Source organism: Oncorhynchus keta, unplaced genomic scaffold, assembly GCF_023373465.1.
Source record: "Oncorhynchus keta strain PuntledgeMale-10-30-2019 unplaced genomic scaffold, Oket_V2 Un_contig_24616_pilon_pilon, whole genome shotgun sequence".
NCBI classification, from domain to species: Eukaryota; Metazoa; Chordata; class Actinopteri; order Salmoniformes; family Salmonidae; genus Oncorhynchus; species Oncorhynchus keta.
Window position 1 is genome coordinate 352,501 of NW_026284007.1, and position 25,000 is coordinate 377,500.

General features: G+C 44.6%; 1 pseudogene; it reads left to right on the top strand.

The window, feature by feature from the left end:
• The window catches only part of LOC127922105 (zinc finger protein basonuclin-2-like), a 171,979-nt pseudogene that overhangs the window by 78,739 nt on the left and 68,240 nt on the right, over positions 1-25,000 (top strand).

Below are 25,000 nucleotides of genomic sequence, written 5' to 3' on the forward strand. Positions count from 1 at the left end.
ACAACATAGCCTGTATTACCACAACATAGCCTGTATTACCACAGCTGGCCTGTATTACCACAACATGGCCTGTATTACCACAGCTGGCCTGTATTACCACAACATGGCCTGTATTACCACAGTATTACACAACATAGCCTGTATTACCACAACATAGCCTGTATTACCACAGCTAGCCTGTATTACCACAACATGGCCTGTATTACCACAGCTAGCCTGTATTACCACAACATAGCCTGTATTAGCCCACAGCTGGCCTGTATTACCACAACATGGCCTGTATTACCACACATGGCCTGTATTACCACAACATAGCCTGTATTTGGCCTGTATTACCACAACATGGCCTGTATTACCACAGCATAGCCTGTATTACCACAGCTAGCCTGTATTACCACAACATAGCCTGTATTACCACAACATGGCCTGTATTACCACAGCATAGCCTGTATTACCACAGCTAGCCTGTATTACCACAACATAGCCTGGCCTGTATTACCACAAGCAGCTAGCCTGTATTACCACAACATAGCCTGTATTACCACAACATGGCCTGTATTACCACAGCTGGCCTGTATTACCACAACATAGCCTGTATTACCACAACATAGCCTGTATTACACACAACATGGCCTGTATTACCACAACATGGCCTGTATTACCACAGCTAGCCTGTATTACCACAACTGGCCTGTATTACCACAGCTGGCCTGTATTACCACAACATAGCCTGTATTACCACAGCATAGCCTGTATTACCACAGCTGGCCTGTATTACCACAGCTGGCCTGTATTACCACAGCTGGCCTGTATTACCACAACATAGCCTAGCAAAGCCTGTATTACCACAACATGGCCTGTATTAACAGCTGGCCTGTATTACCACAACTGGCCTGTATTACCACAATAGCCTGTATTACCACAACAATAGCCTGTATTACAGCTGGCCTGTATTACCACATGGCCTGTATTACCACAACATGGCCTGTATTACCACAGCTGGCCTGTATTACCACAACATGGCCTGTATTACCACATGGCCTGTATTACCACAACATAGCCTGTATTACCACACCACATCTGGCCTGTATTACCACAGCCTGGCCTGTATTACCACAGCTGGCCTGTATTACCACAACATAGCCTGTATTACCACAGCTGGCCTGTATTACCACAGCTGGCCTGTGAGGAAACCCAGGTGTTTAGATGCTAATGTCGACTCTCTGTCAACATATTTGTTTGCTCCTCAGAAAGAAACAAATATTGCGCTGTGGGTCGTGGGTCTTGAACCCCAACAAATCAATAACATAACACACAGTAGTTTTCAGTTTATACAAAACCCCACACATACATAATCTGGAGATGACTTACAAACAATTAGAACAGGCTTTTGGCTATGAAAAGAGAAGGAGACAAATAAAAAATATTGAACCATTTGCAAGATTAAATCTAGGAGCTCTTCCAAGACGTGTCAGGTTTGGTGGGGTTTGGAGTATGAATTAGGAGTTAGGAGCAGAAGAGTGTGTGTGTGTAGTGTGTTGGGGACCGGCGCGCTGACTAAAAGTTCACCAGGGGAGTCTCCTGACCCGGGCCGGCTGTCGTCAGGTTCCCGTCAACCGCCTCCCTCCTTGTGTGTCCCGTCGCCCACGCCAACAACCGTCGACCACGGAGAAGTCCCACTCCTGGCGGGGTCGCCGAGGGTGCGAGATGTTTCGGCTCTGACTAATACCTCCCGTGTGTGTGTCCAGTGTGTGTCTTTTAGGAGAGAGAGCAGATGCTGCTGGTCATCTCTACCCCTCTCATGTCAACACACACTTTCATCCCTAACACTCTTCCACTCTGCCAAAAACATCCCCTCGCTCCCTCCCCTCCGCTCCTCCTTCCCTCGCTCCCTTCTTTCTTCTCCTCACTTCTCTGGACCTGCTACTGCTGTCTAGCACCAACATGCTGGCGGTCACACTGTGTGGTCGTGTCACTCCTTCAGTTACTCCCAGACTCAGCCTAGCATGTTTTCATACCATATGCAGTACAGCTGAAGACTATAACACGCATATACTTACTTATTGCTAGACGTCATGTGTTACAATATAGGTTAGGTTATAGTTACAATATAAGACTAGAGTGGGCCTATGTCATAAACCTGTTCTTTTGAATTCTGTGACTGCATGTCACCACTTCTCTCGAGGTCACTGTCTTGTCTCTGCAGGTGTACGTTAGTGGGTGACTTTGTTTGTGCCAGTTTTGACTAAACCACTGATAATGTGTTGGGTAATCAGTGCAGGTGTCAGGGCCTGCAGAGGAGACGTGTCGCCCTTATCTGGTGAGGAGGGACACTCTCTGATAGGCTGAAGGTCGGGGGGGGGTGGAGTCAACGCAGGTGTGCGACACGCAGCTCTGTCCCCCTCCTCCACACTCCTCTCCACTCAGTTTTAGAGAATGATCAGAAAATGTGTTAATTATTAATTATTGTCAATAAGGCTGCGTTTACACAGGCAGACCAATTCTGATCTTTTTTCACTAATTGCTCTTTTGACCAAACAAAATATCAGAATTGGGCTGCCTTTGTAAACTCAGCCTGAGAGATTTTAGATCACCTGAAAAGGTTTTGGTTCGGTAACATTATTGGTGGAATTTCCCTCCAAGTGCTTTTCGAATCTGTATTTTGTTTTATTCTTCGTCTTTCAAAGGGAGTGTGACTGTGTCTGGTTCCAACTTTTAGTAATTGAAGACTCCTTTATAAGCCATCTGAGTCTAAGGAACTTGAATGAGAGTCAAAGTCCTGCTATTTGGAGGGGAACTTTACAATGTGACTTCTATTTGACTTCCTTAGTTCCTGTACATTGAGTAGGATAATGGAGACAGAACTCCCTAAGTGAACCCTGTGATCAGGGTTCCTTCTATGTGTGTGGTTTGTAATCAGGGGACTAGCTTATTATTTGGGTACATTGAACAGTAACATGTTCAGTAAGAGTAGGACTAGCAGGTAAGAGCTATACTCCCTCCCTCTAGAGTCATTTCATGGGAATTATTTTTCTGCAGACTGAATTCTTTGTAGTTGTTTGTCTCCTTCCTGTTGTGAGTGTGAGATATCATAAAAAAGCACCCAGTGTGACTTCTATACAAAACAAAAACAGACATTTAAAAAGCTAAACACATTTTCCTGTAGCATTTTCTTAAACACACTGAAGCCATAAATCTCTCCTTCTACCTCACACTGATAACACTACTGAGGATTTCACTGTACGTTCTACACCTGTTGGCGCATGTGACAAATACGTTTTGATTTGAATAATAACTCTACTAATAATCACTTTATTAATGATGTATTAATAGTTTATTAATACTACCGTTCATTACCAACGTATCATACATTCTGTTCAGAGTGCTCCTCTTGTACTGTGCTCCCTGCCTGGCCTGTCCGTCTGTCTGTGTCCATGTCCACCATCTGTGGGTGAGGAATGCGGCGAGCCAGACAAAAGGATTGGCAGAGTCCTCTCTCCGTCTGTACTCCCAGTGCCTCCAGATAGCTATAAAACACCTGGACAAGACCAGCAGGTGACGGCAGCAGGCTAGGGGTTAGGTGCGGGGAGGAGATAGAGATCAATGACAGGCCGTCCCATATAGCTAGGCCATCCCCCGCCCCTATCCAGAACCTCCTCACCCCTTCCTTACCCTACTTCAACCTTATTCCTCAATTTTCCCCCTTGGCGCCCCACCTCCCCTCTGGTCTCCACCCCCCACCCACCCTCCTTTGCCCTACCAACAATCCACCCTCCACCACACTGGCCCCCTACCTAGTGTATAGCCTGCGTCCATCCCTCCAAGCACTCCTTCGGCTCTTTGAACTCCACTAGTATCTCTGGACAGTGCTGTCACTGGGCACATGGTTTGATCTCTGGCTTTGAGGAGAGCCAAGCGGGACCATGGCCTGGGCTGGTCTGAACACAAAGAGATTGTCCACTCCTCTCTCTCTCCCTCTGCTCAGAAATGTATACAAGGGAGGGAGGAGATCAATGGAGACTCCCTCCACCACTCCTCCACTTGATATGATTAACCACTCCCTGTTTGAGCTGACATCACATTTCTATCTATCTATCTAGTGTGTTAGCTGAGAGCAGTAGAATGACTGGTGAGGATAAGCAGATTTGGGGATTTGCCATTGAACTGTCCTCTCTAAGTCTGTGTGTCTCTCTCGCTCTCTCTCTCTCTGTCTGTCTCTGTGTTTCAGTCTCTGTGTCTCAGTCTCTGTGTTTCAGTCTCTGTGTCTCAGTCTCAGTCTCTGTGTTTCAGTCTCTGTGTCTCAGTCTCTGTGTCTCAGTCTCTGTGTCTCAGTCTCTGTGTCTCAGTCTCTGTGTCTCAGTCTCTGTGTCTCAGTCTCTGTGTCTCAGTCTCTGTGTTTCAGTCTCTGTGTTTCAGTCTCTGTGTCCCAGTCTCTGTGTTTCAGTCTCTGTGTCCCAGTCTCTGTCTCTGTCTTACACAATAGGATAGCCAGCTGGGTCCTTTCATTATGAAGCATGACTATCCTGGAATACACTCAGACTCACCAAGTTTCATCATGGATCCCATTTTTACCTACGTGTCTTTGAGAAGTGTTCACATCACCCCCAAAATATCTGTCTTCCTGTGACTCCCTTAGCAGTAAAGGAGAATACAGTAACGGTAAAGGAGAATACGGTAACGGTAAAGGAGAATACGGTAACGGTAAAGGAGAATTCGGTAACGGTAAAGGATAAAACGGTAACGGTAAAGGAGAATACGTAACGGTAATGGAGAAAACGGCAACGGTAAAGGAGAATACGGTAACAGAGAATCGGTAACGGTAAAGGAGAATATGGTAACGGTAAAGGAGAATACGGTAACGGCAAAGGAGAATACGGTATCGGTAAAGGAGAATACGGTAACAGAGAATACGGTAACGGTCAAAGGAGAATCTGGTAACGGTAATGGAGAATAAGGTAACGGTAACGGAGAATACGGTAACGGAGAATACGGTAACGGAGTACGGCAACGGTAAAGGAGAATACGGTAACGGTAAAGGAGAATACGGAAACGGTAAAGGAGAACACGGAAACGGTAAAGGAGAATACGGTAACGGTAAAGGAGAATACACGGTAAAGGAGACGGTAACGGTAAAGGAGAATACGGTAACGGTAAAGGGAGAATACGGAAACGGTAAAGGAGAACACGGAAACGGTATGGGGGGAGAATACGGTAACGGTAAAGGAGAATACGGTAACGGTAAAGGAGAATACGGTAACGTGAGGACAATACGGTAACGGTAAAGGAGAATACGGAAACGGTAAAGGAGAATACGGAAACGGTAAAGGAGAATACGGTAACGGTAAAGGAGAATACGGTAACAGTAAAGGAGAATACGGTAACGGTAAAGGAGAATCGGTAACGGTAAAGGAGAACACGGAAACGGTAAAGGAGAACACGGAAACGGTAAAGGAGAATACGGTAACGGTAAAGGAGAATACGGTAACGGTAAAGGAGAATACGGTAACGGTAAGGAGAATACGGAAACGGTAGAAGGAGAACACGGAAACGGTAAAGGAGAATACGGTAACGGTAAAGGAGAATACGGTAACGGTAAAGGAGAATACGGTACGGTAAAGGAGAATACGGTAACGGTAAAGGAGAATACGTATCAATAGAACTATCTGGTTTTGGGTGACTACAATCTCACAGGGTAGATTTGTTCTCATATATCCATATATGTAAAATAATAATACTGAAAACCACTAGCAACAAATGACAACACAATTTCTAAATCAAAGGTAAAATGTCTAACATCTAGTTTTCTAGCTTTTCTTCCAAGCCGGTCAGTACCGGCTTTCATTTCATTGTCACGACGTCGACAGGACAAAAACATTGTCGCTGTCATGTCTCTCCAATACCCATGAGGCCTTGAAGTCTGTCTGATGTCTCAGAACTGGCATGTAGCCCGTCCGCTGTCATCTCCGTCTTCTCAGGTCTCAAGAACACTAGGATCTTAGTCCAGGACTCTTGGGACTCTATACGGGCCGTATAGGTTCGCTGGTATGCCACTTGGCCACTGCGCTGTCACAGCTGGCGATGAAATCCGATCAAGTAGGGCATATAAGGCACAACAGGAATGAGAGGGGCGCGCCAAAAACATCTGAAATTCATCTGTCTTCATCTTTCCCCCTAATCCCTTATTTCTTCACGTGTGTGTTTTATTCTCCCTTTTCTCTCTTCCAGTATGGTGCTTCTCTGCTCAGATGTAAGCAGTGTTGTGCTGAACATAACTTGAGAGAGGGAATGAATGTCAACAAAGGGTCTAATTGGCCTGACTTGATGACAATAAAGGTGGGGGTGAGGAGGTAGATTAGGGAGCAAAACCAAAACGACATGGACAGACTGACCCTACATGGGAACAACAGACACCCTGTTATGGGGGGGACCAGAGGTATGCTAATGGGAACAGACTGACCCTACATGGGAACAACAGACACCCTGTTATGGGGGGGACCAGAGGTATGCTAATGGGAACAGACTGACCCTACATGGGAACAACAGACACCCTGTTATGGGGGGGACCAGAGGTATGCTAATGGGAACAGACTGACCCTACATGGGAACAACAGACACCCTGTTATGGGGGGACCAGAGGTATGCTAATGGGAACAGACTGACCCTACATGGGAACAACAGACACCCTGTTATGGGGGGGACCAGAGGTATGCTAATGGGAACAGAATGACCCTACATGGGAACAACAGACACCCTGTTATGGGGGGACCAGAGGTATGCTAATGGGAACAGACTGACCCTACATGGGAACAACAGACACCCTGTTATGGGGGGGACCAGAGGTATGCTAATGGGAACAGACATGGGAACAACAGACACCCTGTTATGGGGGGACCAGAGGTATGCTAATGGGAACAGACTGACCCTACATGGGAACAACAGACACCCTGTTATGGGGGGGACCAGAGGTATGCTAATGGGAACAGACTGACCCTACATGGGAACAACAGACACCCTGTTATGGGGGGGACCAGAGGTATGCTAATGGGAACAGACTGACCCTACATGGGAACAACAGACACCCTGTTATGGGGGGGACCAGAGTTATGCTAATGGGAACAGACTGACCCTACATGGGAACAACAGACACCCTGTTATGGGGGGGACCAGAGGTATGCTAATGGGAACAGACTGACCTTACATGGGAACAACAGACAGGGTTATTCCTTTTTCTATTTGAAAGGGAAGAAAGAAAAAGAGGGGTCCCAGGTGAACACAGGAAAACACATGCTTCTCTTCTTCTTCTCCTCCTTCTGTAATCCACCGGAGACTCACGCCCCATTTGGTTACCATTAGCATAACTCTGGTCCCTCTGCCCCGTGTCAGAGTCCAGTCACACAGCTGCACATAGGACAGGGACCTCTGTCATTGTGGCTGCGAAGCAAAAAGCAAAGCAGAACTGACATGGAGGACTGGTGTTGTGCTGTGGGGATTTGAAAGGAAGAAGGAGAGGCCTGTGTTCCAAGTTGACTACATTTTCCCTTTCCCTTGTAACCGGGCGTTTTATACTGAAAGCCTGCGAACAAATGATTAATCGTTGTTTACTCAGCAGCATTTAGGAATTGGAAGGCAAGAAAGTTCCGTTTTAAGTCAGACCCAACGTATAAAGCCAAACAAGCAAAAATTTGCCTCTGAATTTGTGGCGTGTTGCATCTGCTACAAAGACCTCCTTTATCCCACACAGTTTTATTTGTCACCTGGTTTCAATATGGACTCTGTGAAGTCCTGAGACTATCTCTCCGAGAGAGAGCCAGGGCCTGCTTTATGACACGCACCATGCCTGCTTTCCCTGCACACGTTGGACACACATTTCTGGCAGGAAGCAGACAGCGTTTCAGCAGCTAACTCATGGATGAGATAGTATCTTGCGGGTGGAAGAGAGGACAAGATGCTCCCAGTGTTTTACAGTGACCTGGGCATACACATTTAAGTTGGAGCTGCTGCGGACACACACACAGACACACACACACACACACAGACAGACACACACACACACACAGACACACACACACACACACACACACACACACACACACACACACACACACACACACACACACACACACACACACACACACACACACACACACACACACACACACACACACACACACTCACACACACACAGACAGACAGACAGGGATCTCATTTAACTCTCGGCTTTGCTTTACTCTCTACCAAAGAAATGTGGTCTGTGGTTCCATGTTCAACATGGGTAAAGGTTTCAATTAAATCTGAGACAGGGAACAATAACCATCCAGCCTCTCCCAGCTGGTCTGGCTGGCTTCCCTCTGCATGCATGGAGGACACCGTGTGGAGGAGAGGAGTTAAGGGGTGGACTTTTGGGACGGGGACAAGTGGGGTTTTGTACTGTAATAGAAGACGCAAATGGGCTGTTACGGAGTGGACATTTTAGGTTGGGAGTGGAGTTGGAGTTTCAGAGTTGACATTGAAATAGGTCGAGGGTTAACGGAGGTGACATTTAAAGGTGTCATATAATAACGGAGTTGACAGTGAATATCATGTAGATGTCTCTACGTTACCAGGACAGTTCTGAGGCCAGAGGAGTTAACGGAATGGACATTGGAGAGAACAAGTTGCCCATTCCCCTGCTGCTCATTTTTCTAGTGTTTCAGGATGAACACACACACACACACACACACACACACACACACACACACACACACACACACACACACACACACACACACACACACACACACACACACACACACACACACACACACACACACACACACACACACACCCCTCTCTGTGTCCTTTCCCTCACTGTCCCCCTTTAGCAGTGAGCTAGAGAGGAAACCCTGGCGAGACACTATAGTGACTAATGCTCCAGTATCTGGCCAGCCAGGCTGCTGATAACACAACCTCCCGCTCCACAGCAGGGCTGCGGGGACCAATATGAACGACTGTGCAGGACCAGACCCAGCCCAGCCCAGATCAGCTTCAGTCCAGACCCTGGCCACAGAGACACCAGAGAGAGAGAGGGGGAGGCTGGGGAGCTGCATCATCAGAACCCCTCTATCTCATTCAGTCCCATCCTCTAGTCCTGTTAAAGAACTACTTTGTTTTACATTCACATCCGCTACTCCCCTCATGTGTTGTAGACAGTCTCTAGTGTCGGTATGAACACACACTGTAAATAATCTAGACCGTCTCTAGTGTCGGTATGAACACACTGTAAATAATCTAGACCGTCTCTAGTGTCGGTATGAACACACTGTAAATAATCTAGACCGTCTCTAGTGTTGGTATGAACACACTGTAAATAATCTAGACCGTCTCTAGTGTTGGTATGAACACACACTGTAAATAATCTAGACCGTCTCTAGTGTCGGTATGAACACACACTGTAAATAATCTCAACAGTCTCTAGTGTTGGTATGAACACACTGTAAATAATCTAGACCGTCTCTAGTGTCGGTATGAACACACACTGTAAATAATCTACAGTCTCTAGTGTTGGTATGAACACACTGTAAATAATCTAGACAGTCTCTAGTGTCGGTATGAACACACACTGTAAATAATCTAGACCGTCTCTAGTGTCGGTATGAACACACACTGTAAATAATCTCAACAGTCTCTAGTGTTGGTATGAACACACTGTAAATAATCTAGACCGTCTCTAGTGTCGGTATGAACACACACTGTAAATAATCTAGACCGTCTCTAGTGTCGGTATGAACACACACTGTAAATAATCTAGACCGTCTCTAGTGTCGGTATGAACACACACTGCAAATAATCTAGACAGTCTCTAGTGTTGGTATGAACACACTGCAAATAATCTAGACAGTCTCTAGTGTCGGTATGAACACACACTGTAAATAATCTAGACCGTCTTTAGTGTCGGTATGAACACACACTGCAAATAATCTCAACAGTCTCTAGTGTTGGTATGAACACACACTGCAAATAATCTAGACAGTCTCTAGTGTTGGTATGAACACACACTGCAAATAATCTAGACAGTCTCTAGTGTTGGTATGAACACACACTGCAAATAATCTAGACAGTCTCGAGTGGAGGTATGAACCCACACTCCAAATAATATAGTGTGTTAGCCAAGAGCAGTAGTAGGCTGGTGACGAGAGGCAGATTATTTCTCTCTCTTTCTCCCCTTCTCGCTCTCCCTTTCTCTCTACATATCTGTCTCTCACTTTCTCTCTCCCTATGTCTCTCTTTTTCTCTCTCTCCTTCTACTCTCTCTCTCCTTCTCTGTCTCTCTCTCTCTCTCTCTCTCCTTCTCCTCTCTCTCTCTGCAACCTGTCTCTCTCTCTCACCTTCTCCTCTCTCTCCTTCTCCTCTCTCTCCCCCCAGTGTCTGTTCAGCAGAAGATGTGCCCTTCTCCTCTAACTAGCCTGTAATACTTCAGCCTGTCTGGTTAATGGGGAGATATGAGAGGTGCTATTAGGCTGCTAGGCTAGCGTAATAAGTCATGGATTAGAAGGCCTTGTCACAGCAGCAGCACAGCAGACACCAGGGCTCTAATTGCTATATTAGACGACCTCCTTAACTATCTCGTCAACCATCACACAGCCCAGCGTGTAAACAGGGGGGTGCATGTGTGTGATATTTAATTTTATCTCTGGCTGCCTCTGTTTTATACAATGGCTTTAGCAAGTGGCAATTAGGATAGTGGACTGTGTTGTTGTCTAGCATTTAATGCTGGTTTGAGGAAAAACGTACAACTTTGACCTACCTCTGTGTTGGAGTTAGTTTTTGTGTTGTATCATGATAGGAAGTGGAGATCAGATTGTTTTGAGGAAGTAGTAGTGTGTGTAATAAATAGAGAATCGTCTGATGCCAAATCCAACCTGTTAGCAAGCAGGACAAATCCAACCTGTTAGCAAGCAGGACAAATCCAACCTGTTAGCAAGCAGGACAAATCCAACCTGTTAGCAAGCAGGACAAATCGAAATAAACACTTTGGTTCTCATGTCGAGCCCGAAGGGAGACAAACAACAGTAGCAGAAAGCAAAACCGGCACAATCTACAGATTAGCTACATGGTTGAAACCAGAGGGGGTACCTGATTTATGCCACACCTGCGATAGACAACCAGTTTGACACACTAAAGGTGTAAGCCCCGTTCCCACCTTACCTTGCCAAAACCTAAACGATGTCCCTGTCTGCCCAGATGCCAACCTACTGGGCGGATGTGGTGTAATATGATGGTTAATCTGGGATTAGCTCGTGTTCACTTTGATACCTCCCTCCTGCTAATCTGGTTTAAAACACCTAGAGTTTTTAATCCTATTACGGTCACGGTCATGTTACAGTGGAGTGGCCTTTATACTTGACGTACTGCAGTCAAATGACATGGCTAACACCGTGTGGCATGAGGGATTACATGTAGACATGGTCACAGCATGTCATTCTGTTTGATGTTGAGTCCTATCAAACGTTGACTGCTTGTATTACAGTACTGAACAGGTACAATACACTAGCAGAGGTTAGAATGTTACTTGTATGTATAAGTGTGTCCTTTGCCATGTGCAGTATTGGTATGAACACTGGTTCCTGTGATTGTGTTACTGCTGTCCCTCAGTGATGGTGTGAACACTGGTTCCTGTGATTGTGTTACTGCTGTCCCTCAGTGATGGTGTGAACACTGGTTCCTGTGATTGTGTTACTGCTGTCCCTCAGTGATGGTGTGAACACTGGTTCCTGTAATTGTGTTATTGCTGTCCCTCAGTGATGGTATGAACACTGGTTCCTGTGATTGTGTTATTGCTGTCCCTCAGTGATGGTGTGAACACTGGTTCCTGTAATTGTGTTACTGCTGTCCCTCAGTGATGGTGTGAACACTGGTTCCTGTGATTGTGTTACTGCTGTCCCTCAGTGATGGTATGAACACTGGTTCCTGTAATTGTGTTATTGCTGTCCCTCAGTGATGGTATGAACACTGGTTCCTGTAATTGTGTTATTGCTGTCCCTCAGTGATGGTATGAACACTGGTTCCTGTAATTGTGTTATTGCTGTCCCTCAGTGATGGTATGAACACTGGTTCCTGTGATTGTGTTACTGCTGTCCCTCAGTGATGGTATGAACACTGGTTCCTGTAATTGTGTTACTGCTGTCCCTCAGTGATGGTATGAACACTGGTTCCTGTAATTGTGTTACTGCTGTCCCTCAGTGATGGTATGAACACTGGTTCCTGTGATTGTGTTACTGCTGTCCCTCAGTGATGGTGTGAACACTGGTTCCTGTGATTGTGTTACTGCTGTCCCTCAGTGATGGTATGAACACTGGTTCCTGTAATTGTGTTATTGCTGTCCCTCAGTGATGGTATGAACACTGGTTCCTGTGATTGTGTTACTGCTGTCCCTCAGTGATGGTATGAACACTGGTTCCTGTAATTGTGTTATTGCTGTCCCTCAGTGATGGTATGAACACTGGTTCCTGTAATTGTGTTATTGCTGTCCCTCAGTGATGGTATGAACACTGGTTCCTGTGATTGTGTTACTGCTGTCCCTCAGTGATGGTATGAACACTGGTTCCTGTGATTGTGTTACTGCTGTCCCTCAGTGATGGTATGAACACTGGTTCCTGTAATTGTGTTATTGCTGTCCCTCAGTGATGGTATGAACACTGGTTCCTGTGATTGTGTTACTGCTGTCCCTCAGTGATGGTATGAACACTGGTTCCTGTAATTGTGTTACTGCTGTCCCTCAGTGATGGTATGAACACTGGTTCCTGTGATTGTGTTATGCTGTCCCTCAGTGATGTGAACACTGGTTCCTGTGATTGTGTTATTGCTGTCCCTCAGTGAGTGATGCTGTCCCTCAGTGATGGTATGAACACTGGTTCCTGTGATTGTGTTACTGCTGTCCCTCAGTGATGGTATGAACACTGGTTCCTGTAATTGTGTTACTGCTGTCCCTCAGTGATGGTATGAACACTGGTTCCTGTGATTGTGTTATTGCTGTCCCTCAGTGATGGTATGAACACTGGTTCCTGTGATTGTGTTATTGCTGTCCCTCAGTGATGGTGTGAACACTGGTTCCTGTAATTGTGTTACTGCTGTCCCTCAGTGATGGTGTGAACACTGGTTCCTGTAATTGTGTTATTGCTGTCCCTCAGTGATGGTGTGAACACTGGTTCCTGTAATTGTGTTACTGCTGTCCCTCAGTGATGGTATGAACACTGGTTCCTGTGATTGTGTTACTGCTGTCCCTCAGTGATGGTGTGAACACTGGTTCCTGTGATTGTGTTACTGCTGTCCCTCAGTGATGGTATGAACACTGGTTCCTGTGATTGTGTTACTGCTGTCCCTCAGTGATGGTATGAACACTGGTTCCTGTGATTGTGTTACTGCTGTCCCTCAGTGATGGTGTGAACACTGGTTCCTGTGATTGTGTTACTGCTGTCCCTCAGTGATGGTATGAACACTGGTTCCTGTGATTGTGTTATTGCTGTCCCTCAGTGATGGTATGAACACTGGTTCCTGTAATTGTGTTATTGCTGTCCCTCAGTGATGGTATGAACACTGGTTCCTGTGATTGTGTTACTGCTGTCCCTCAGTGATGATATGAACACTGGTTCCTGTGAATGTGTTACTGCTGTCCCTCAGTGATGTGTAACTGCTGATGGGTCCTTGTGAAATATGGGTCATCTGCATCATGGACTACAACCTACGACCCTGTGTGTGTGTGTGTGTCGCGTCACTGTCACACTGCCAGTCACAGGCGATAAATCAGCTGCAGTGAGATAAGATAGTGTGTGTGGTAAATCGGTGAACTTCCTAAAGTAATTCTGGGAAATGACTGTAGTGTAAGAGGTGTGTGTCACAATGTGTGCTGAGAGTCGGGTAGCAAGTTTAGGGATTGAGTGTTTTATTAAATAAACACAACGTAATACAAAATAAAAAAGACGGACAACGCACAGACATGACACAGGAACAGAAACAATAACGCCTGGGGAAGGAACCAAAGGAGTGACATTCAGGGAGGGTAATCATGAAGGTGATGGAGTCCAGGTGAGCCTAACCATGGTGACAGGTGTGCTGCATAACGAGCAGCCTGGTGACCTAGAGGCCGGAGAGGTTGATGTAACGTTAGAAGAGATCTTCACCTTTTGGTTTTGTGATGACTCTCTCTGTGCAGAGAAGAGCGGCAGACTTATTCTGAAGTGGGGCTAAGACGTACATACGTTATCCACACGCACCCATGTACTGTATGCACACGCACCCATGTACTGTATGCACACACACCCATGTACTGTATGCACACACACCCATGTACTGTATGCACACACACCCATGTACTGTATATGTACTGTATGCACACACACCCTCGTGCATACACACGTGATGACAAAGAACCTTGGACATGATTGTGATTTTCCTGTCAAAATAAAGAGGCCGCAATCATATCCATCATCTACTATAATACACATCATTCCCTTTTACAAGCGTGGTTGAATGTTTTCCTCTGTCATTTGTGTGATTACAGAAGATTTTACAGCCCTTAGCAGTCTAACACAGAAACACAGACTTTAGACATTTGGGATTGGCTCCACATCCTTTTCACTAAACGTGAAACATACAATCCGCATGCTGTTGAATCAGTGCTATTTCTACCAAGTTATTTATTTATGTTATCAACACCTCAGGCTCCATTCGGTCTGTGATTCAGGATTGTGAGTCGATGGCTCCAGAAATATTGGAAGGAAAAATGTTAGCGCTGACTTCATGTTAGAATGAAACTCTTTCTGGAAATGACTTCCATAGCAGCGTCTCGCTACGCTAATACGCTACAACCACAAATATTCCCCCTTTCCTTTAAGCAATTTGTCTTTGAAGACCGAGAGAGTTTTCGATGTAATTATTATAATTTATCAATTTCATCTTTTAACATAACAATGGACTGATAAGGCAAGGGGTGCCAACATTGTTTAATATAAAGTTTGGGCGTTTGGGGATCCCCCCCTTTCCCCTCTCTCCCTCGTTCCTAGTACAGAGTCCTCTATGCCTTCCAGAATTCGTGTCAATGAGAAATGTGTGGCTTGGAGCTGTGTACATTTGGAAGCCTCTACCACAGTCGTTTTTCTATATCCTTGTTCATGGTGGATATTGTTGGTATTTAACGTGGTTACACAGACCCCACAGAAGAATGGTGTGAGGCAGACCATATGCCAACTATGTTTAGCTGTCAAATCTTACATTTCCATCAGTGAAATCCACACTATAAACCTCCACCATAGAGGTGTGAATTAGCCTAGCATTTAGAGCAACTTCCTGTAAAACAGACCTCTTCTTCCTGTAAAACAGACCTCTTCTTCCTGTAAAACAGACCTCTTCTTCCTGTAAAACGGACGTCTCGACCTGTAGACTTTGAAGCACTTATGATTGACAGACCAGTGCTTCAGATTCTGGTGGACTGAGTTGGACTCTCCTGAGCTGTCTAGACACTTGACCTCTAACTGCTAAAAGCTTTTAGGGGTCAGCTCCAGTTCAGCCTCTACTATTGATTAATGGTGACTTAGTCAAAACAAGTGAGATATTCAATGAGAAGAAAAGAAAAGTGTTTCTGTCAGCTCAGGTGGGGTCAGGTTATGAATTAATTAAATAATTCATATTAGATAATACAAAGGGTATTGTGGGAAATCTGGTCATAGTGAATTCGTCAGAAGGCTTTTAACAGGGACTGACAGGGGAAATTAGTACTACAATTGTAATATTAAAATGTAATTGAATAAACAAATTGTACTGTGCTGAAACAATTCAAAGCTGTTGCAGTACATAAATCTCCTTGAGAAATGAGCTCTCTGTGTGACTGTGTGTTGATGTGTTACTGGTGTACATCTGTTACGGTGTCTATCTGTGAAACCCTTCAGTTCTGTTTGTGTGACTGCTTGATTGATGAGTGCTCTGTAGCCTGAGCTCTGTCCTCTCCCTGCTCCCTCCCTCCCTCCATCTCTCTCTCTCTCTGTCTGTATGATCAGTTGATTGACATGGCCTTCCTCTCTCCCCCTGTGTCTCTACAGGCCATTCGCTGCACTCTGGTGAACTGCACCTGTGAGTGTTTCCAGCCAGGAAAGATCCACCTGCGTACATGTGACCAGTGCAAGCACGGCTGGGTGGCTCACGGTAAGAGACGGCCATTTTGAATTCTGCCGACCTACTAACCAGGGTGATGGGAGTCACTGTGTCCAAGATTATCTGTACAGTAGTTGTAATATGAAATATTATTACATTTTTTTTACAAGAAGATCATGTGGTATGGTAGGAAATAATTTTAACAATAGTGTATAACTGCAATAGTTTGTCATATTAGTCTGTCTCTCTCTCTTTTCTCTCTCTCTCTGCCTCTTTAGTCCTGTGAAATTATATGCTCTCATAAACCTGCCTCTTTAGCCAGAGGAGAGAGGTCCTGACACACACAGCTGTACTCTCCTTATACAGGGTCACTAAAGAGATCAGTATAATATGCAGTGCCTACATCTTGTATATAGGGCTGTGTTATCCCCTCGTAGATTCTACAGGTAACAGGTTCATATAAACGCTTAAAAGGGAAGATTCAATACATTTTTACCACATCAAAGATTTGATAAATATGTTTATTTGATTTTTTTGTTACCATAGAGAGAAACCGTTCAACTTTAGTGTTTGTCCTGTGTATGTCTTTTATTTAAAAACGTTATGTCTTTTATTTAAATACTTTGTGTATTTTATTTAAATACTTTGTGTATTTTATTTAAATACATTGTGTATTTTATTTAAAAACTTTGTGTATTTTATTTAAAAACTGTGTGTATTTTATTTAAATACTGTGTGTATTTTATTTAAATACTGTGTGTATTTTATTTAAATACTTTGTGTATTTTATTTAAATACTTTGTGTATTTGATTTAAAAACTTTGTGTATTTTATTTAAAAACTGTGTGTATTTTATTTAAATACGTTGTGTATTTTATTTAAATACTTTATATATATTTTATTTAAAAACTTTAAGTGTTTTGGGTCAAAGTCATACCTGTACCTACTACCTTAGAACAATATCCACGAGAGAGACAACCTCATGACTTGTTCAGGGGGGAAAAGGGACATGGAGCGAAAGAAAGAAAGAAGATGGAAAGCATAGAAAGGAGGGAACAGAGGGGAAAATAAGATAAAAGAAAACACCTGTTTGGCCCAAGTGTAGAGAGGGCCTTCAGCGATCAGCACAGGACCCCATTGAATATTTTTAATCTCCTTCTCTGAACTGTCAGAGGGCCCTTCTCCCCTTCGCTCTCCCCACGTTTCATTTCATCTCGGCATTGGCAGCCACTCTGACAAGCAGTTCTTCATTTTTTATGATGTTCGTGTCTCGCAGAGTGTGTTGTCAGGCAAAGCCCTCGTCAGCGGAAAGGCTGTCCTGGGATCAGAGGAGACAAAACCAGGTGTCATACAGACAGGCGAAGAGAGAAGAGGGGAGGGAGGAGTGGGAGGAAGGAAGGGAGGGATGGGGGAAAAAGGAGTGAAAGAGAGGGGGATGGAGAGAAAAGCAGGTGAGTGAGGGTAAGGTGGAGAGGTGGTGATGGGAGAGAGGTGGTGACGTGAGAGATAGGGTAGAGGGGAAGAGACAGGGTAGAGGGGAAGAGACCGGGTAGAGGGGAAGAGACCGGGTAGAGGGGAAGATAAATGCATGCTTACTTACAGTGAAATGCTTACTTACAGTGAAATGCTTACTATTTACAGCAAAATGCTTAATTACTTACAGTGAAATCCATACTAACAGTGAAATGTTTCTACACTATCAGTGAAATGCTTCCATACTATCAGTGAAATGCTTCCACACTATCAGTGAAATGCTTCCATACTATCAGTGAAATGTTTCTACACTATCAGTGAAATGCTTCCATACTATCAGTGAAATGCTTCCATAGTAACAGTGAAATGCTTCCACACTATCAGTGAAATGCTTCCATAGTAACAGTGAAATGCTTCCATAGTAACAGTGAAATGCTTCCACACTATCAGTGAAATGCTTCCAGTGAAATGCTTACTATCAGTGAAATGCTTCCACACTATCAGTGAAATGCTTCCATACTATCAGTGAAATGCTTCCATAGTAACAGTGAAATGCTTCCACACTATCAGTGAAATGCTTCCATAGTAACAGTGAAATGCTTCCATAGTAACAGTGAAATGCTTCCACACTATCAGTGAAATGCTTCCACACTATCAGTGAAATGCTTCCATACTATCAGTGAAATGCTTCCATAGTAACAGTGAAATGCTTCCATACTATCAGTGAAATGCTTCCACACTATCAGTGAAATGCTTCCACACTATCAGTGAAATGCTTCCATAGTAACAGTGAAATGCTTCCATACTATCAGTGAAATGCTTCCATAGTAACAGTGAAATGCTTCCATACTATCAGTGAAATGCTTCCACACTATCAGTGAAATGCTTCCACACTATCAGTGAAATGCTTCCATACTATCAGTGAAATGCTTCCATACTATCAGTGAAATGCTTCCATAGTAACAGTGAAATGCTTCCATACTATCAGTGAAATGCTTCCACACTATCAGTGAAATGCTTCCACACTATCAGTGAAATGCTTCCATACTAACAGTGAAATGCTTCCACACTATCAGTGAAATGTACTATCAGTGAAATGCTTCACACTAACAGTGAAATGCTTCCATACTATCAGTGAAATGCTTCCACACTATCAGTGAAATGCTTCCATACTAACAGTGAAATGCTTCCATACTATCAGTGAAATGCTTCCATAGTAACAGTGAAATGCTTCCATACTATCAGTGAAATGCTTCCATACTATCAGTGAAATGCTTCCACACTATCAGTGAAATGCTTCCATAGTACTATCAGTGAAATGCTTCCACACTAACAGTGAAATGTTTCCATACTAACAGCTTGACTATCAGTGAAATGCTTCCACACTAACAGTGAAATGTTTCCATACTAACAGTGAAATGCTTCCACACTATCAGTGAAATGCTTCCACACTATCAGTGAAATGCTTCCACACTATCAGTGAAATGACACTAACAGTGAAATGTTTCCATACTATCAGTGAAATGCTTCACACAGTGAAACATACTATCAGTGAAATGCTTCCACACTATCAGTGAAATGCTTCCACACTAACAGTGAAATGTTTCCATACTAACAGTGAAATGCTTCCACACTATCAGTGAAATGCTTCCATACTATCAGTGAAATGCTTCCATAGTAACAGTGAAATGCTTCCACACTATCAGTGAAATGCTTCCATACTAACAGTGAAATGCTTCCACACTAACAGTGAAATGCTTCCACACTATCAGTGAAATGTTTCCACACTATCAGTGAAATGCTTCCATACTATCAGTGAAATGCTTCACACACAGTGAAATGCTTACTCAGTGAAATGTTTCCACACTAACATTGAAATGTTTCCATAGTAACAGTGAAATGCTTCCACACTATCAGTGAAATGCTTCCATAGTAACAGTGAAATGCTTCCATAGTAACAGTGAAATGCTTCCACACTATCAGTGAAATGCTTCCATACTAACAGTGAAATGCTTCCATAGTAACAGTGAAATGCTTCCACACTATCAGTGAAATGTTTCCATACTAACAGTGAAATGCTTCCATAGTAACAGTGAAATGTTTCCACACTAACAGTGAAATGTTTCCATAGTAACAGTGAAATGCTTCCACACTAACAGTGAAATGCTTCCATACTTACTTAATAAAGTGAGGTTGAAAAGGAGAGACACAGACAGAGGGAGATGGGGCACTTTGAGGGAGGGAGAGATGGAGAGAGAGACACTGTAGGTGCAAATAGAGATGAAAAGAGGAGAGGCAGATAGGAGGGAGACAGAGACTACATAGAGAAAGGCAGTCAGTTACATTTGATCTCATAGATGTGTTGTTATCTCCCTGGTCTGTTACCTCCCAGAGAAGCCTGGAGACAGGGGGGAACGTGATAGTCATTACCTGGTGAGGCTAGCAGGGTGTGTCTGTGTTTAGGCACCTGCATGTGTGTGTACCTGCAGAGTATATGCAAGAGGGTTTCAGGACGGGATTCAAAGTTAACCATAAAAACATAGAACAAACACACATTTTCTAAACCAAAACGGCTGTTTTTCATTGACTATTGAATTGAATTAGTATGTCCTGTATGTATTTTGAAGCCTACTCATGTTGATGTGTCCTTGTCCCCTCATCCCAGCGCTGGACAAGCTGAGCACGCAGCACCTGTACCACCCCACCCAGGTGGAGATAGTTCAGTCCAACGTGGTGTTTGACATCAGCAGCCTGATGCTGTACGGGACCCAGGCGGTGCCGGTCAGACTGAAGATCCTGCTGGACCGTCTGTTCAGTGTTCTGAAGCAGGAGGAGGTGCTCCACATACTGCACGGCCTGGGCTGGACCCTGAGGGACTATGTCAGGGGTTACATACTGCAGGTAGGCTCTGATACAGACGTGTGTTACTAGAACCGTACTAGCTAAACACACAGGAACACATAATAGACATTCACAGTGTAATATTTAAACAAGAAGGCCCGAGGAGGTGTGGTATATTGACCATATATCACAAACCCCCGAGGTGCCTTATTGCTATTATAAACTGGTTACCAACTTAATTAGAGCAGGAAAAATACATGTTTTTTTTTCTGATATACCATGGCTGTCAGCCATGGTATGGCTGTCAGCCAATCAGCATTCAGGGCTCGAACCACCCAGTTTATAATCAAATATATACACACTTACAAACTGATCACTGAATATGAATACACATGGATCACATAACATATTTTAGATGTGAATATGCACTGTAATCATCCCAGATGTGAGTGTGTGTGATTCTCTTGGATGTTTAACAAGTCCACTTATTCAGACTCATTGCAGCCTCTATATATGTCACCAAGTGGGCACCGCAAATCACTCTCAACATCGCAGTACTTTTCCAAAGGCTATCTATCAAAGAAACAGTAGCAACAATTGAACGTGTTTAAAGAGCTATCGCTCAATATTTCTCTAATTTTCCTCTTTGTTTCCAACAACTTCCGTCAACAGTGTCCCTCTACAACAATAAAAAACAGAATGAAAAATAGAATAGAAAAATGTCACGCCAGCAGACTATAAAACCACCATTGTACTTACCCCTCCCTCCCTCCCTCCCTCCCATATAATTGCAGTCAGACACATTTCTTAATCAAAGGTAGAGGTTTCGGTCTCTCAAAACCCAAACCAAAGTGTTCCTGAATGAATTAGTTAAGAACGAGGGAACATGTGCTTGTGGTTAGGGTGTTCGGTGGTGTGTGTGTTGTCCAAAGCCAATAGCAGCGTTGTGGCGGCGTGGCGGCGAGGCAGACAAGGTACCGTGGCTGGGGCTTGTGTTCCACAAAGGCGTGTGGGTAAGTGGAACAGCATGGCTGGAGAGAAAGGAGAGATGGAGGGAGGAGAGGGCAGTTTTGAGGCCTTGTATTTTTGAAACAGCTTCTGTGAGTAAACTCCTCGCAGACTTGTCGAACACACAGACACACACGCAGAACAATACGCACACAATGGAGATACACACACAAACAAACAGATCCATGCATTCTTACAGGCTTTAGGTTGAGTTGCTGGATTTATGAGACTCAATATACCCAGGAGATTTGATTTTGCGTTGTTTAAAAAATCCATCAAATCATTGTTTTATCTAGTTGTATTTTTTTTGTTTTGATACAATTTAATTTTCAATTATTTTGCACTCTGACAAAAAATAACATATTCGTCTTCCAATCCTCGTCCAACCCGTATAGTCTTAGACTGTGAGAAAGACCTCGCCATTGGCTGTCCAAACGTTCCAACTCAGTGTGGTTGGATCAGCTGGTTCTAATAGACCGTCTATCTAACTATCGTTGTTCAAACCACCCAGCCCAGACTAGTCACTAACCCCCCCTCCAGATCCCTTCAAAAAGGCCTTCAAAGGTTTCGCTCCGCAGCCCAAATTGTCAGTCACTTAAGGACAGTGAGCAGTCGTTGTAGCCTATTAGCCTGTAAGTAGCTATGAAATTCAATCATCTCCCAGCCTCAGGGCAGCCACGTTATGTCTGTGGTGCGTTTATTCTCTCAACCTCTCTCTGTCTGTCTGTCTCTCTCTGTCTGTCTCTCTCTCTCTCTCAGGGCAGCCATGTTATGTCTGTGGTGCGTTTATTCTGTGGTGCGTTTATTCTCTACTCTGTCTCTCTCTCTCTCAGGGCAGCCACGTTATGTGTCTGTCTGTCTGTCTGTCTGTCTGTCTGTCTGTCTGTCTGTCTGTCTGTCTGTCTCTCTCTCTCTCTCTGTGTCTCTCTCTCAGGGCAGCCACGTTATGTCTGTGGTGGGTTTATTCTCTCTACCTCTCTCTCTGTCTCTCTCAGGGCAGCCACGTTATGTCTGTGGTGGGTTTATTCTCTCTACAATGCTCCATGGTAGATCCAAGGGAGGAGAGTTATGGGAGATACTGATGGGATTTAAAAACATGTCTTCCTGTATTTAGCTAATGATGTAATAGAATGAAATACAATATGAATCTGAAAGGGATTATCAGTATGTGAACCCATTGAATTGAGAAGGACATTTGATGTTACATCTCATTCAGGGTTTTGATCATTTTAGTCAGTTGATTGATACAGACATGTCAATACTCAGAACCTTTTTCTGCCTTTATTGTCCTGTGAAGTAAATGACATGATCCTTGACATCTGATCATAGGATAGAAAACCCCTCCATGTTCTCTCTCTCTCTCTCTCTGGCTTTTCACTCAATCATCCTCCTTTCACTCCCACGACACTGAAGTCAACACCCAGATCATGATCTGTTGTACGTGTGTGTGTGTGTGTGTGTGTGTGTGTGTGTGTGTGTGTGTGTGTGTGTGTGTGTGTGTGTGTGTGTGTGTGTGTGTGTGTGTGTGTGTGTGTGTGTGTGTGTGTGTGTGTGCGTCAGAGAATGGCTCTGAGTTACAAACCTTACACACACGTCAGGAAATCATCAACGCGCACACGGTACAATCCAACTAATAAACCCCCCCTTACCTCTCACATAACATCTCTTTCTTCCCTCCATCTCTTCCCCACTTTTATTTGACTCTTTTGGCCTGTTTAGAGTTATTTATCCCTCTCTTTCATTTAGAAAAGACAGGCTTTGGGAGAAGGGAAGCAGTGTGTGTGTTGTGTTGTCCTGACCAGTGTGTTATGTTGTCCTGACCAGTGTGTTGTGTTGTCCTGACCAGTGTGTGTGTTGTTCTGATCAGTGTGTTGTGTTGTCCTGACCAGCGTGTTGTGTTGTCCTGACCAGTGTGTGTGTTGTCCTGACCAGTGTGTTGTGTTGTCCTGACCAGTGTGTGTGGTGTGTTGCCATTACCAGTGTGTGTGTGTGGTCCTGACCAGTGTGTGTGGTGTGTTGCCATTACCAGTGTGTGTGTTGTCATGACCAGTGTGTGTGTTGTCATGACCAGTGTGTGTGGTGTGTTGCCATTACCAGTGTGTGTGTGTGGTCCTGACCAGTGTGTGTGTTGTCATGACCAGTGTGTGTGTTGTCATGACCAGTGTGTGTGTTGTCATGACCAGTGTGTGTGTTGTCATGACCAGTGTGTGTTGTGTTGTCCTGACCAGCGTGTGTGTTGTCATGACCAGTGTGTGTGTTGTCATGACCAGTGTGTGTTGTCCTGACCAGCGTGTGTGTTGTCATGACCAGCGTGTGTGTTGTCCTGACCAGTGTGTGTGTTGTCCTGACCAGTGTGTGTGTTGTCCTGACCAGTGTGTGTGTTGTCCTGACCAGTGTGTCTGTTGTCATGACTAGTGTGTGTGTTGTCATGACCCGTGTGTGTGTTGTCATGACCAGTGTGTGTGTTGTGTTGTCCTGACCAGTGTGTGCAGCAGGGTGTTGTGTGTGTGTGTGTGTCAGTGCTGCACCATAGAGCCCAAGACACTGAGCTGACAGAATATACCTCAGGCCCTCTGATGCCTCCCACCATGTATTATTTCACACCCACACAGACAGGAACACACCCACCATGTATTAATTGACAGTCACACAGACAGGTACAAACACACTCGTCTGCCCGTGTCCAAGTTACAGTATGTTGTGCCAGCACCACAGACGTTATGTCTGTGGTGCGTTTATTCTCTCTCTCTCTCTCTCTCTCTCTCTCTCTCTCTCTCTCTCTCTCTCTCTCTCTCTCTCTCTCTCTCTCTCTCTCTCTCTCTCTCTCTCTCTCTCTCTCTCTCTCTCTCTCTCTCTCTCTCTCTCTCTCTCTCTCTCTCTCTCTCTCTCTCTCTCTCTCTCTCTCTCTCTCTCTCTCTCTCTCTCTCTCTCTCTCTCTCTCTCTCTCTCTCTCTCTCTCTCTCTCTCTCTCTCTCTCTCTCTCTCTCTCTCTCTCTCTCTCTCTCTCTCTCTCTCTCTCTGTCTCTCTCTGTGTGTGTGTGTGGATCCAGTGCCAGTGGCACCGTGTAATGTCTGACTGCAGGGGATACAACATGTTGAAAGTCCCAGCCAGTCTTCTGAATATATGAATAATGTTCTCTCCATCCCTCCACTCTCCAGCGTTCACCTGTCTCCACGGTAACACCACTGTCACCCGTAATCACTGTCCGCCCCGCTCCCGGCCGATTGGGCCCTGCCGCCTGTCACTCACACACACACAGGAACACACCCGCAGGCACAGAGACGACACACACAGTCCTTTGTCAGCACCCGCACTGCTGTGATCTCAGGACCGTGAAGAGAGTGAGGGCCTTTTCTCCATTTTCTCTCATTCTATCTCCCCTCTCTGTTCATCTGTTTGGGTTGGAAATGCTGCAACATAAAGGTGAAGGCTTTGCCCTTAACTTAACACTGTGTTACCAGACACCATGTGTAGCTAACCTGTGTGTACTTCAGTGTTTGAGCATATGTGTTTGTGTCTGTCCCTACATACCTAGTTATGTGTGTGTGTCTGTCC